The sequence below is a fragment of the Passer domesticus genome, chromosome 9, assembly GCF_036417665.1.
Source record: "Passer domesticus isolate bPasDom1 chromosome 9, bPasDom1.hap1, whole genome shotgun sequence".
In the NCBI taxonomy this organism is placed as follows: Eukaryota; Metazoa; Chordata; class Aves; order Passeriformes; family Passeridae; genus Passer; species Passer domesticus.
The window spans coordinates 6,329,125-6,343,755 of record NC_087482.1 but is presented as its reverse complement, the minus strand read 5'-3'; the positions used below and the strand labels follow the sequence as shown (position 1 = coordinate 6,343,755).

The 14,631-nt window shown below is 55.4% G+C and overlaps 3 long non-coding RNA genes across 3 annotated transcripts; all 3 read right to left on the bottom strand.

Annotated features, from left to right (window-relative positions):
• Positions 1-5,950: 5,950 nt before the first annotated feature.
• Positions 5,951-8,207, bottom strand: LOC135307081 (uncharacterized). The gene is made up of 5 exons (XR_010367814.1): positions 8,098-8,207; positions 6,951-7,007; positions 6,678-6,749; positions 6,492-6,590; positions 5,951-6,047 (listed from the first exon to the last, which is right to left on the bottom strand). It is a non-coding gene; the product is annotated as an uncharacterized LOC135307081 (long non-coding RNA).
• A 1,733-nt stretch (positions 8,208-9,940) lies between these two features.
• On the bottom strand, positions 9,941-10,372 carry LOC135307629 (uncharacterized). The gene is made up of 3 exons (XR_010368332.1): positions 10,299-10,372; positions 10,130-10,210; positions 9,941-10,042 (listed from the first exon to the last, which is right to left on the bottom strand). It is a non-coding gene; the product is annotated as an uncharacterized LOC135307629 (long non-coding RNA).
• A 652-nt stretch (positions 10,373-11,024) lies between these two features.
• On the bottom strand, positions 11,025-11,997 carry LOC135307098 (uncharacterized). The gene is made up of 4 exons (XR_010367832.1): positions 11,923-11,997; positions 11,763-11,834; positions 11,574-11,675; positions 11,025-11,126 (listed from the first exon to the last, which is right to left on the bottom strand). It is a non-coding gene; the product is annotated as an uncharacterized LOC135307098 (long non-coding RNA).
• Between the last annotated feature and the right edge of the window lie 2,634 nt (positions 11,998-14,631).

Genomic DNA, 14,631 nt, shown 5'->3' with positions numbered 1-14,631 from the left:
ATTAATATATAACAATCCACCATTAACTTTTACTTGTTTGTTGTTTTCTTAGTCTCACACAAAGTTACAAACTCCTAAGGGTACAATCCAAACCACTGGGGAGAAAAGAAAAGAAAAAAAATTCCTTAATCCTTCCTTTTGATACAGCTGTGCCACTCCTTTATCCTTTCCCAGTCCTCTTCAAAGATGTCTTCCCATGTCTCAGGGTCTAGGTGACTTTTTCCATAGATTAAATTCACTATTTCACACCTTGCATGTACCTCTTGGTTATAGTATCTTGGCAGTTCAGGGGTACATGCACGGCATGCAGGTCTCTGTCTATATGAAACACAATACCACCTCCTCTGACACTTTCTGCACTGAAGGAGAACCCAAGCTGTGTGCCAGTCTGGCTCCCAGTGAAAAGCTGTCAGTCTGCACACAAAACAGGGAATCACCCCTTCAAGCCCCCAGGTCAAGGCGTTTCTAAGCACTCTTTCAGCTGCGGGGTGTTCCCAGTCAAAGGCTCGATAGCAACGTGTTGAACGGCAGTATATTCCTCCCAAGAACACTCTGTCTCTCCCTCCGTCCTCCCATTCTATGACTACCCAGCACCTGACGGATGAAGAGACTGACTGGGTTCAAGCTGAAACCACCTGCGTAGAGCATGTCTCGGAGGCCGGGCTCTCCCAGCCCAGGCTTGAAGTTAGGCAGCCACCGTGGGCAAATCACCTCTGGCTTGCGTTATGAATAAATTGTTATCTATTTTTTTTCAGATTGCAGAGTTAAAACAAGTTGGACCAGTTGCTGTTAAGTTAGCTTCATTGTTAAGAGTTCTTCTTCAATTACCTGTTAATGGTTGGTGATTAACCATTGTCCCCCTGAGGCTTGCCAGGGAGGGACGCCGGGACCCTACGAGTACCAGGAGAATGGGAGTAGCATCAGAGCGAGTATGCAGATGGCAAATGCATTGCACCAAATTTTGCAGTTTTCCATGAAAACCCCTAAAAACAATGAGCCAACATAGAACTATGGGTACGTAGGTGATGTCTAAGGATGGGAGCATAGTCCAGTGCCTGCTTGGATCCTTTTTGCTTCTCACCCTAACCGGAAAGAATGTTGACTAGAGAGAGGAACCAAGGTGATGGACCAAAAAGGTGGAATCTCCTAATCTCTCGTGAGGATGGAATCCCCAGCTCTGCCTGCAGACCAGCAGACAAAGCTGCATCACCCTCCTCCTCTGTGCCACTTCTGGGAGCAACGGCGGCGTGGGCATGATCCGTCGATTGCTCTCAACCTGAGCTGATCCTTTTAAATAACGGCGTTAAAGAGGAGAAAGATCTCCTGCCCATTTATTTCAGCTTGTAGAAAAAAAAAAAAAAAAAACCACAAAAAGCAGCAAAACCCTTAATGCAAAGGCTCTCCTAGTAACAGCTGTAAAGACTGAAGGGCAGTGTTACCACACAGCAAACACTTAACTCTTAGCCCAGGCGGGCTTGCTGGCTGCCTTCAGGTGGTTCCTGCCCCTTACCAACCAGCGGCGCTTGCTTGCAAATGCCGACTTGTACCGTGCTCCTGCTAGCTGTGCTATCAGCTAGCGGTGTTCAAAGCAACCCTACAAACCGCGGCTGATGCCCCGAGTGCCTGCCAGCCGTGCTGTCGGCCCGCTGCACCGAGAGCAATTTGGCAAGGCCCAGCTCATGGCCCTGCACCGCGCTGGCCCCGCTCGTTAGAGCCGCCCTGCACCACGCATGTGCTGCCGGCCAGGGGCTGCCTGCGCTGGGCATGCGCTGCTTGCTCTCCCAGGCGCTGCCGGCTGGCGGCCGCTGCCCTGGCTTTGCGCCGCCTCTGCCCGCTGCGCCGACCTGCGCCACGCTCATGGCGACCCGGCGCCCTTGAAATGTTCTTTGAAAAAACCACAGTTACCAGAGAAACTAAACCAAGACCTCACTCCCCGCAGCGTGTTTCACCGTTCACTCACACACACAAGCACGCCCGTCCAGACGTGATAACCATACACAATCACAGTTCAAACCAACGCTCCGCCAGCTGCTCTGTCAGCTGGGGACCCCCCACCACCGGCCTCTCCCCGGCAGACGATTGCTTGCAAACTGCTTGTGCAAAACTGCACACAAAGGCGTCTCTTGTGCGACTTATCAGTAGCCAACCCTAAAAAAAGGAAAGGAATACATACCACTTCTGTCCATCAGCTTGGAGACAGAGGAGCTCCTTAGTCTAGGTTTCCTGAATTCCGTGGTCTTCTCCTGGTCTTATGAGTAAAAAAGTTACCTGTAGCTATGATATTTTATTAAAAATCCTTTTCTAGGATTTTTCCCCTCCTGAGGAGCTGAGGGCCCCAGGAAAGAAATGCAAACAATAACTGTCTGCTGCTGTGGAATGCAACAGGTGCATCTTCCATTGCTCCATGTGGATTGTTTTCACTTGATGACCAATCACAGCCAACTGTGTTGAGCCTGTGAGCAGTCACAAGATTTTTGTTATGCATTCCATTCTGTTCTTCTTCTTTGTAGCCTTCTGGTCATTTTTTCCTCTCGGTTCTTTTAGTATAGTTTTAACATAGTATTTTAATAGAATATATAATAAATCAGCCTTCTGAAATGGAGTCAAGCCTCGTGTCTCCACACCTGGTGTGTTCTCCCCAACAAATTATCCATTTTTTTTTAAGGCTGCAAAGTTAAACAGGTTGGGCCAGTTGCTGAGAGTTGAAATGTTGACTATTTGTTGTTGATAGCTTCATGTAGCAATCACCTCTTGTTAATAGTTTTTCTTCAATTACCTGTTAATGGTTAGAAATCAAGCGCAATTGTCCCCCTGCTGCTTCCCCAGAGCCTGCAGGTAGCAGGGTGGGGGGGTGACATCAGAGCTAGTATGCAGATGAGAATGCATTTCACCAAAGTTTGCAATTTTCCAGGAAAAAAACTCCTAAAAACAACAAGCCAACATGGAATTATGAAACCTAAGTAATGTCTAAAGGTGAGGAACTTAATCCTTAGTATCTGCTAAAATCCTTTTCACTTTTCACCCTAACCTGAAAGGATGTCAGCTAGAAAGAGGATCTGGAATGTTAGACCAAAAAAGCAGAATTCCCACTACTCCCTTGAGGACGGAAGCCCCAGCTCTGCCTGCATACCAGCGGGCACAGCTGCATCATCCTCTTCCTCCGTGCCACTCCTGGGAGCAGCGGGGGTGCGGGTGACCTGTCGTTTCCCACAACCCGAGCTGAATTTTTTTAATAAAGGCATTAAAAAGGAGAAAGATCTCCTGCCCTGTTTATGACACTGGTATTGTCCTTCATAGCAAGAAGCTTCAGAAATTTGCATTTTCCTATGCCCTTTGTACCATGGCAGAGGTTTCTTAAGTAAAAGGTTACAATTCAACACATAATTCTACAATTTAATATTTAAATGCTTAGTCCATATATTGCTAACTTAATTGAACCCGCCCAAAAACCTCCATTTCAACAGCAGCCCCGGCCTGGCTTCTGCCTGCCCACACCGTGGGCATCCACGGCTCCTCCTGGGCATGGAGCTCAGTCAGTGCTGGTGCTGGGTGGGCTTTGCTGCTGCCACCTGGACACTGGGGTGACCGCTTGTCCTAGGTTGCAGTGTAAAGATGTATTCTAATGCCATCCTCAAGAGCTGCTGAAACCAGGAGGGGCATTGTTTCTTCCTTATCTCCTGTTAATGGGCCCATCAATGTCTTGCCACATGACTCAGAGATAACTCCCTCCCAGACCCATTTCTGTTTAGTGGCTAATCAAGGACCCACAGCATGAGGCAGAATGATATCAGCCCACTGTGAGATGCTCTGCCCTTGGGGGAGGAGCTAAGCATCCCCAGCTGGATATAATCTGGGTTTTGGGACACAACAAGCAGGCTTTCCACTGGATTCCCAGAGGAACCGCCGCCCTTACCCACTGCTTTTCCAGAGGATGAGAGCTACCAGATGGTTTCTACAGGATCACCACTTCCACAAGTCCATTTCATCTGGACTGCTACCACCACGCTAACTAGCAGGGTGTCAGCAGGCTGTATTCTGACCCTGTCAGTGGTTTTTCTTTTGTATCATTGCATGTGTTTTGATTTTTTTCCCTTTTTCTAATAAATTGTATTTCTGACTTGGAGTCTCTCACTGGTTTTGCTTTCCAACCAGAACAAAGATCCTTATCTTTATTTAAACAGAAGAATGGGCCATTGCCTACCCTGCAAGCGGGGGGGGTGGGGTGGGGTGGGGTGGGGTGTCATCTTCAGTGATTCCTAGAGGGCAAGGCCGGGGGGCTCAGGGGCAGAGGGAGGGATGTGTTGGTCTCAGGAGGGGCTGGAGGGTGCTGGGCTGCTCCTGGGGTCCCTAGAGGTACTCGAGTTGCCTGGGATGGGACAGACAAAGATAAAAAAAGGGATGAAGGCAGCTTGGGGAGGCCCATGGGGAGAGCAGGTGGCAGTGGGATTTACGGGGTAGAAGGAGGTTCCCTCGTAGTTGGTTGTTCTGGGGTCCTCTTCACAGAACACTTGAGAGGGCTGTCCAGGCCGTTCCTGCTGCTGGAGGAGCTGCTCACGCTGTCTGGGTGTGAGGTGCAGCCACCGTCTTCCAACTCCTGTCCCGAGGTGCTCCTGTGCAGAGAGGAGGTGGCTGAGGCCCCAGCTGCCAGTGGCACACAGGGACCCTCGTGCACAGCAGGGCCCAGAGCTGGCAAGGCTCTCCAGCACAGCTGGAGCTACTGGCACAGCTGGGCCCAGCTGGACAGCTGCCCCTCAAGGCCCCGGCCAGCAGGGACGGCTCTGGGCAGGGTCCCTGGCCAGGAGCGGGTCCCAGAGCGCCTCTGCCTTTCAAGGGCAACCTCGGCCCTGCTCTTTCTCCTCCCCACCTCCCTCTGCCTCTGCCCCGTGCCCCTGGGGCTGCTCTTGGCCAGGCAGCCTCAGTGGGAGCCAGCACTGGCTGCAGCCCCAGCGGGGCCCCCAGGACAAGGCCCAGCAATTGAGAGGCCAATGGAAGCACTGGGCAGCAGCAGAACCCTCAGCAGAGTTATTTGGACAATCATGGGCTGGCCACAACTCCACTGCAGCCTCAATGGGAATGTTCCCTGTCCATGCTGGACTTTGAAAAGAAGCTGTTGGAGGGGGCGGGCAATAAAATACTCACTGTTTTCTGTTCCAGGAATACCAGATTCCAAAGCAGCAGAATAGGAAGACAAGCTCCAAATAAAGCATGCCTGCCAGAAACGCTAGCCAGCAGTCGGTTCCCTGACAGAAGCCCCTTCCGAGGCCATCCTGGGCATCGGGAACAGGTCTTGTGGTGCCGGCTGCATCTGTGGGAGCGATGGGGAGCGTGAGCCCGTGCTGTGCTGCACTGCTGAGCTGGCAGCACGGTGGATACAGGCAGGACGTTCTCTGTTTCCCCCAGAGCTGGGGCCTGCAGGCACCTTGCCGGCCCTTGGCACAGGCTGTGCCAGCCAACAAAGCCCAGCAGGCCGGGAGGAGAGCCCGGGGGCAGCGCAGCTGCTTGGGCAGTGGCTGCTGCCAGGGACACGGGCCAAAGCCATCCCTGAGCAGCCACTGCCACCCCTGGCCCTCCCTGCCCCGTCACAGCTCCCCCAGCCCCAGGGAACAGGCTCAGGCCCTGTCAGGAGCCAGCGCAGCCCCTGCCCAGTCGGGAGCCAGGGCTGGCTCTGGCCCTGGGCTGGCGGCAGGGCTCCCGCTCGGGGCTGCTCCTGTGCCTTGGGCCTCTGGGCACTCAGGGCCAGCTCCGCAGCAGCTGCAGCGCCAGGGACGTTGCTGCACCCGTCCCTTTTCCCCGGGGCTCTGAACCAGCTCCAGAGGCCTGGAAGCCGAGGCGCCTCCAGCTTTGGCTGCTGCCGGGCTGGGCAAGGGCAGGCCCTGGGAGAAGAGCTGCTGCCACACAGCCCCGGCCAGGCCTGAGCCCGGCACAGCAATTACCTGCTGTGCCTGTGCCCATGTCTGGCATCGCCTTCCTTCCTGCAGCAGGGGCTGCCAATGAGCCACTGCTTCTCCCTGAGTGTTCCTCCTCCTGAACAGTCTTTTGGTCCATCACTTGAAAAAGGAAAAAAGGGACAACTGGATCAAATGGAAATATTCCCCACTGGGGAGGTGGCACCTTCAGGATGCAATGCTTGTCTAAGTCACAGGTAAAGATCAGGAAAAAGCCCAGGTAATTGGGGCTGGGCCAGTGCACTCCCTTGTGCAAACAGCTGCACCTCCTGATCTTCTCAGAGACTGGGAAATGGCAGGGGATCTCAGGCCCACAGTACAGTTGGAGCACCCTATCAGCTAATGCCAAATTCCATCCTGCAGAGGCTGGGGAGGAATTGCAGCCAGGCCAGGTTGGGAAACAGCCCTGCAGGCCGTGAAAGCAGCAGCGGGGCAGCGAGGCTGCCATGGATCCCTTCCTGCTGTGCCGGGCACGGCGTGTCCAGATGTGCAGCCAAAGGCACCGGCTGCTGAGTCCCAGGGGAAGCATGAGGGAAACGCACCCACCTTGTCCTCCGGGTGCTTCCTTCTGTGTTTGTCTCAGGAATTCATCTGAGTCATGAGACTTTTTGGCAGCAAAAACTTGGGTCTTTCCTTTTGGAGGACCTTAAGAGAAAGTAGTTCCATTTCCCAGGAATGGATCCCACAAAAGCAGGACTCAGCCTGTGGGGTCAGCAGGGACACACTACTCACCCCTGCCATGGGAGCTGGGTTGGGGCCAAGCATCCAGCCCTGGAGCTGGAGAAGTCCTCCCCGCAGACACACCTGTAACTCAACAGCCACAGAAGCTTCTGCCATCTCTGCTGATCTGCACGGGCACCACTGAGCCGCAGGAGCGGTGAGGGGTTCGTGCAGGGCGAGGGTACACACGTGCATGGTTCTGTGCTGGCACCTGCAGCGATGCCCCCCTGGCCCAGCTTTGGGCTCTGAGCTGGCAGCTCTCCCAGGGGAAAGGCCTTGACCTACCCTCAGCATCTCCCAGAGCCTCAGTCCTGGATGTGGGGCCTTCACCGGCAGGTTCATCTGCAAGGAAAGGCAGGACAGAAGAGCTGCTGTGGCACTGCAGGAGATCCTCAGGCTGCCCACAAGGCTCAGCCCCGGGGCACAGCCCTGGGCCCAGCCCCTTCCCTCTCTGCTCTTCTCTGTGGCTGCACAGAGCACACGGAAGGACACACTGGCACAGCACACGGGAGGAGGACTGAAAGATCAATGCTCCTTCCTCCCACTGACAGCGATCCTGTGGGAGCCCTCAGGCCTCCAGAAGGGAGCAGGGAAAGATTCTCAGAATCCTTCAGCCCTTACATAATGTTAAGGGAAATGGTTTATAAATGAGCTTTGGTTGCATTGATCCTGATTATTCACTAAGGAAAGGCCGAATGAAAACTTGCCCCCAGCATCCTCCAGGAACTTCAAACCATCCTTCATCAGGACTTCCTGAAAACCCATGTCACGATTCCAGTCTAAAAGGGAGCAGAGATCAGAACCATATCTGTGGCATGCTGGGATCCCCTAATGCTACAGGGAAAAGGGCACTGCAAGGGGGTCGGGTAAGGCTATGGGACCCAGATGGGAATGGACATGGCCAAAGGTGCACAGGGGCTTGGGGAGCTCTGAGCTGGCTCCTGATCACTCTCCACACTCTTTCCCTGCCCTCAGCAACATCCCTGGGAGGGGTGGCTGGAGTAGCCCAGGGCCCTGGGGCTCTCTCCCTCAAACTCACAGAAAATCCACACTAAATCCTTGGGGAAGACTGCAGCAGGCAGTGCCACAGCTATGCCTCCTTGCTACACTCCCTCCTGCCCTCCTTCTGCTGGGACAGCCCCCCAGATCCTAAGGGCAAACAGCCAGGCCCTCTCAGGACACACTGGAGCCTTGCTCTCCCCCTCTGTCCTTTCCCCACCGTGGGCACCCCGTGCAGTCACTGCCAGGTTTCAGGACATGTCTCCCACAGAGGGACCCCAGCAGGACTGCCAAGTACCCGAGTGCCCTGAGCCTGCTCGGGATAATTCCCCTGGGCTGTGCCGCTCTAGTCCAGGCTGTGCCCGCACTGCCAAGCAGCAGAGAGGGCAGCTGAAGCCTCAGCAGGGCTCAGGCCCAGAGGCACAGCAATTACCTCCTGTGCCTGTGCCTGGCATGGCCTCCCTTCCAGCAGCCGAGGCTGGCACAGAACCACTGCTTCCTCCGGGAAATGCATCCTTCTGCACAGGCTCTCCTTTCATTTCTGGAAAATGGAAAAGAGACAGCTGGATAAGATGGAAACATTCCTGACTGGGAATGGGGAAGGTGAGGCATCACTTGTGAAAGGAATGGATAAGGATCAGAAAACAACCAGGAGTTTGGGACAACCTAAGGCTGCTTCCTTCCTCAAACAGCCCCAATATCTGATCTGCCTGGACATCAGGAAATTGCAGGGGATCAGAGGGTGGGCATGGAATGTGGTGCAACTGGGGCTGTCTGTCAGCTGATGCCAAATGCCTTCCTGCAGAGGCTGGGCAGAAGCTGCAGCCAGGCCAGGCTGGGAAACAGCCCTGCAGGGCGTGAAAGCAGCAGCGGGGCATCGAGGCTGCCATGGATCCCTTCCCGCGGTGCCGGGCACGGCGTGTCCAGATGTGCAGCCAAATCTCCTGGCTGCTGAGTCCCAGGGGAAGCATGAGGGAAATGCACCCACCTTGCCTTCTCTGCAGACATTCCTTCTGCATTTGCCACATGATTTCTAATGGGTCCTGGAATTTCTTGCCTGCCATGTCTTTGGTCTCTCCTGTCGTAGGACCTTAAGAGAAAGTTGTTCCATTTCCCAGGAATGGACCCCACAAAAGCAGGGCTCAGCCTGAGGGGTCAGCAGGGACACACTACTCACCCCTGCCATGGGAGCTGGCCTTTTGTGCAGCATCCAAGGTAGGAGTTGGTGAGGTCGTCCCTGCAGACACGCCTGTAACACAACAGCCACAGAAGCTTCTGTCACCTGCTTCTTACCAGTCAGTCAAACACTACGCCTTGGTGGGACAGTGAGAACATACCTGCAGAATGCTCAGAGGGCTTCACAACTTCAGAGCGCCAGGCTAATGGGGAATCCTTCCCAGCCTCCCAGTCTGGAAGCAAACCAAGATGAGAACTGTTTCCATTGTGTGCCAGGGCTGGCTCTGGCCCTGGGCTGGCGGCAGGGCTCCCGCTCGGGGCTGCTCCTGTGCCTTGGGCCTCTGGGCACTCAGGGCCAGCTCCGCAGCAGCTGCAGCGCCAGGGACGTTGCTGCACCAGTCCCGTTTCCCCGGGGATCTGAACCAGCTCCAGAGGCCTGGAAGCCGAGGTGCCTCCAGCTTTGGCTGCTGCCGGGCCGGGCAAGTGCAGGCCCTGGGGGAAGAGCTGCTGCCACACAGCCCCGGCCAGGGCTGAGCCCGGCACAGCAATTACCTGCTGTGCCTGTGCCCGTGTCTGGCTTTGCCTTCTTTCCGGCAGCAGGGGCTGGCACTGAAGATGGAGTGCTTCCTTCAAGAAATGCCACCTTCCACTGAAGCACTATGTCCATCTCTTGACAAAGGAAGAGAGACAGCTGCATCAGATGGAGCTGTTTGCCACTTGGGTGATGGCATCAGAGGTAATATTTGTGAAATTTATGGAGCAGGAAAATGGCCAGATTACAGTGGCATGATGTGAGCACTTCCACCTCCAAACAGACACCCTTTTCCTAATCTGCAGGACTGGATATAGTGGGGGATCTCAGGGTGTGTTACAGTTTGGGCATGGCCTGTCAGCTGATGCCAAATGCCTTCCTGCAGAGGCTGGGCAGAAGCTGCAGCCAGGCCAGGCTGGGAAACAGCCCAGCAGGGCGTGAAAGCAGCAGCGGGGCAGCGAGGCTGCCATGGATCCCTTCCTGCTGTGCCGGGCACGGCGTGTCCAGATGTGCAGCCAAAGCCCCCGGCTGCTGAGTCCCAGGGGAAGCATGAGAGAAATGCACCCACCTTCTCTTGTCTGCAGGGGTTCCTTCAGCTCTTGCCTCATCTGTTTGGATGGTTGCAGGGACATCGTATCTGTTGTATCTTGGACTTTCCCTGTTGGAGTACCTTAGAGAAAAATATTTCCATTTCCCAGGAATGGATCCTACAAAAGCAAGGCTCAGCCTTTGAGGTCAGCAGGGACACGCTACTCACCACTGTGATGGGAGCTGGGCTTGCGTATAGCATCCAAGGTAGGAGCTGGAGAAGCTGGAGAAGTCCTCCCTGTAGACACATCTGTAACACAACAGCCACAGAAGCTTCTGTCACCTGCTTCCTGCCCGCTTGTCTACAATTCTTCCTTGGTGGCACACTGAGAACATACCTGCAGGAGGCTCCAAGGGCTTCAAAACTTTATTCATCCAAGCTGATGGAGAAGCCTTCCCAGCAACCTCATCTAGAACGGAGCACAGATGAGAACACTTTCCAGGGTGTGCTGGGATCCCCTTCTGCCACAGGGAACTGGGCACTGCCAGGGGGTCGGCTATGGCCGTGGGAGCCAGATGTGAATAGACATGGCCAAAGGTGCACAGGGGCCTGGGGAGCTCTGGGCTGGCTCCTGGTCACTCTCCACACTCTTTCCCTGCCCTCAGCAACATCCCAGGAAGGGGTGGCTGGAGCAGCACAAGGCCCTGGGGCTCTCTCCCTCAGACACAGAGGAAATCCTCCCTAAATCCCTGAGGCAAACTGCAGCAGGCAGTGCCACAGTTATGCCTCCCTACCTCCTTCTGTCCCTCCTGCCCTCCTTCTGTGGGGAAACCCCCCAGATCCCAAGGGCAATCAGCCAGGCCCTCTCAGGACACACTGGAGCCTTCCTCTCCTCCTCTGTCCTTTCCCCACCGTGGGCACCCCGTGCAGTCACTCCCAGGTTTCAGGACATGTCTCCCATGGAGGGACCCCAGCAGGACTGCTCAGTGCCCTGAGCCTGCTCGGGATAATTCCCCTGGGCTGTGCTGCTCTAGTCCAGGCTGTGCCCGCACTGCCAAGCAGCAGAGAGGGCAGCTCAAGCCTCAGCAGGGCTCAGGCCCAGAGGCACAGCAATTACCTCCTGTGCCTGTGCCTGGCATGGCCTCCCTTCCTGTAGCAGAGGCTGGCACGGAACCACTGCTTCCTCCGGGAAATGCTTCTTTCTGCACAGGCTCTCCGTTCATTTCTGGAAAATGGAAAAGAGACAGCTGGATAAGATGGAAACATTCCTGACTGGGAATGGGGAAGGTGAGGCATCACTTATGAAAGGAATGGATAAGGATCAGAAAACACCCAGGATTTTGGGACAACCCAAGGCTGCTTCCTTCCCCAAACAGCCCCAACATCTGATCTGCCTGGACACCAGGAAATTGCAGGGGATCTGAGGGAGGGCATGGACTGTGGTGCAACTGGGGCTGCCAGTCAGCTGATGCCAAATGCCTTCCTGCAGAGGCTGGGCAGAAGCTGCAGCCAGGCCAGGCTGGGAAACAGCCCTGCAGGGCGTGAAAGCAGCAGCGGGGCATCGAGGCTGCCATGGATCCCTTCCTGCTGTGCTGGGCATGGCGTGTCCAGATGTGCAGCCAACGCCCCCGGCTGCTGAGACCCAGGGGAAGCATGAGGGAAATGCACCCACCTTGTCTTCTCTGCAGACGTTCCTTCAGCATTTGCCACATGATTTCTAATGGGTCCTGGAATTTCTTTTCTGCCATGTCTTTGATCTCTTCTGGTGGAGGACCTTAAGAGAAAGTAGTTCCATTTCCCAGGAATGGACCCCACAAAAGCAGGGCTCAGCCTTTGGGTTCAGCAGGGACACATTACTCACCCCTGCCATGGGAGCTGGGCTTATGTGCAGCATCCAAGGTAGGAGTTGGTGGAGTTGTCCCTGCAGACACGGCTGTAAAACAACAGCCACAGAAGCTTCTGTCACCTGGTTCTTACCAGTCAGTCAAACATTACGCCTTGGTGGGACAGTGAGAACACACCTGCAGAATGCTCGGAGGGCTTCACAACTTCAGAGCGCCAGGCTAATGGAGAATCCTTCCCAGCATCCCAGTCTGGAAGCAAACCAAGATGAGAACTGTTTCCATTGTGTGCCAGGGCTGGCTCTGGCCCTGGGCTGGCGGCAGGGCTCCCGCTCGGGGCTGCTCCTGTGCCTTGGGCCTCTGGGCACTCAGGGCCAGCTCCGCAGCAGCTGCAGCGCCAGGGACGTTGCTGCACCAGTCCCGTTTCCCCGGGGATCTGAACCAGCTCCAGAGGCCTGGAAGCCGAGGCGCCTCCAGCTTTGGCTGCTGCCGGGCCGGGCAAGGGCAGGCCCTGGGGGAAGAGCTGCTGCCACACAGCCCCGGCCAGAGCTGAGCCCGGCACAGCAATTACCTGCTGTGCCTGTGCCCGTGTCTGGCATCGCCTTCCTTCCTGCAGCAGGGGCTCGCATTGAAGATGGAGTGCTTCCTTCAGGAATTGCCACCTTCCACTGAAGCTCTATGTCTATCTCTTGACAAAGGAAGGGAGACAGCTGCATCAGATGGAGCTGTTCCCCACTTGGGCAGTGGCATTAGAGGTAATATTTGTGAAATTTATGGAGCAGGAAAATGGCCAGGTTACAGTGGCATGATGTGAGCACTTCCACCTCCAAACAGCCACCCTTTTCCTAAGCTGCAGGGCTGGATATAGTGGGGGATCTCAGGGTGTGTTACAGTTTGGGCTGACTGTCAGCTGATGCCAAAAGCCTTCGGCAGAGGCTGGGCAGAAGCTGCAGCCAGGCCAGGCTGGGAAACAGCCCTGCAGGGCGTGAAAGCAGCAGCGGGGCAGCAATGCTGCCATGGATCCCTTCCCGCTGTGCCGGGCATGGCGTGTCCAGATGTGCAGCCAAAGCCCCCGGCTGCTGAGTCCCAGGGGAAGCATGAGGGAAATGCACCCACCTTCTCTTGTCTGCAGGGGTTCCTTCAGCTCTTTCCTCATCTGTTTGGATGGTTGCAGGGACATCTTATCTGTTGTATCTTGGACTTTCCCTGTTGGAGTAACTTAGAGAAAAATATTTCCATTTCCCAGGAATGGATCCTACAAAAGCAAGGCTCAGCCTGTGGGTTCAGCAGGGACACACTACTCACCCCTGAGATGGGAGCTGGGCTTGAGTGCAAAATCCAAGGTAGGAGCTGGAGAAGTTTTCCCTGTAGACACATCTGTAACACAACAGCCACAGAAGCTTCTGTCACCTGGTTCCTGCCTGCTTGTCTACAATTCTTCCTTGGTGGCAAACTGAGAACATACCTGCAGGAGGCTCCAAGGGCTTCAAAACTTTATTCATCCAAGCTGATGGAGAAGCCTTCCCAGCAACCTCATCTAGAACGGAGCACAGATGAGAACACTTTCCAGGGTGTGCTGGGATCCCCTTCTGCCACAGGGAACTGGGCACTGCCAGGGGGTCGGCTATGGCCGTGGGAGCCAGATGTGAATAGACATGGCCAAAGGTGCACAGGGGCCTGGGGAGCTCTGGGCTGGCTCCTGGTCACTTTCCACACTCTTCCCCTGCCCTCAGCAACATCCCTGGGAGGGGTGGCTGGAGCAGCGCAGGGTCCCGGGGTTCTCTCCCTCAGACACAGAGGAAATCCTCTCTAAAACCCTGGCGAAAACTGCAGCAGGCAGTGACACAGTTATCCATCCCTCCCTCTGTCCCTCCTGTCCTCCTTCTGCTGGGACAGCTCCCAGATCCCAAGGCCAAACAGCCAGGCCCTCTCAGGACACACTGGAGCCTTGCTCTCCCCCTCTGTCCTTTCCCCACCGTGGGCACCCCGTGCAGTCACTGCCAGGTTTCAGGACATGTCTCCCATGGAGGGACCACAGCAGGACTGCTCAGTGCCCTGAGCCTGCTCGGGATAATTCCCCTGGGCTGTGCCGCTCTAGTCCAGGCTGTGCCCGCACTGCCAAGCAGCAGAGAGGGCAGCTCAAGCCTCAGCAGGGCTCAGGCCCAGAGGCACAGCAATTACCTCCTGGGCCTGTGCCTGGCATGGCCTCCCCTCCTTCAACAGATGCTGGCACGGAACCACTGCTTCCTCCAGGAAATGCTTCTTTCTCCGCAGGCTCTCCTTTGATTTCTGGAGAATGCAAAAGAGACATCTGGATCAGATGGAAACATTCCTCATTGGGAATGAGCCATGGATCCCATCCTGCTGTGCCGGGAACCATGCGTTCAGATGTGCAGCCAAAGCCCCCGGCTGCTGAGTCCCAGGGGAAGCATGAGGCAAATGCACCCACCTTGTCCTCCCTGCAGCATTTTCTTCAGCACTTGCCTCATCTGTTTGGATGGTTCCAGGGATATCTTCTCTGTTGTGTCTTGCATCTTCCTCTTCGGAGGAACTTAGAGAAAAATATTTCCATTTCCCAGGAATGCATCCCACAAAACCAGTGCTCAACTTGTGAGGTCAGCAGGGACACACTACTCACCCCTGCCATGCAAACTGGTCTTGTTGGCAATAACCACCAATGTACGTATGAATCTCCTCCCTGTAGACACACCTGTAACTCAACAGCCACAGAAGCTTCTGCCATCTCTGCTGATCTGCACGGGCACCACTGAGCCGCAGGAGCGGTGAGGGGATCGTGCAGGGCGAGGGCACACACGTGCATGGTTCTGTGCTGGCACCTGCAGCGCTGCCTCCCTGGGCCAGCTTTGGGCTCTGAGCTGGCAGCTCTCC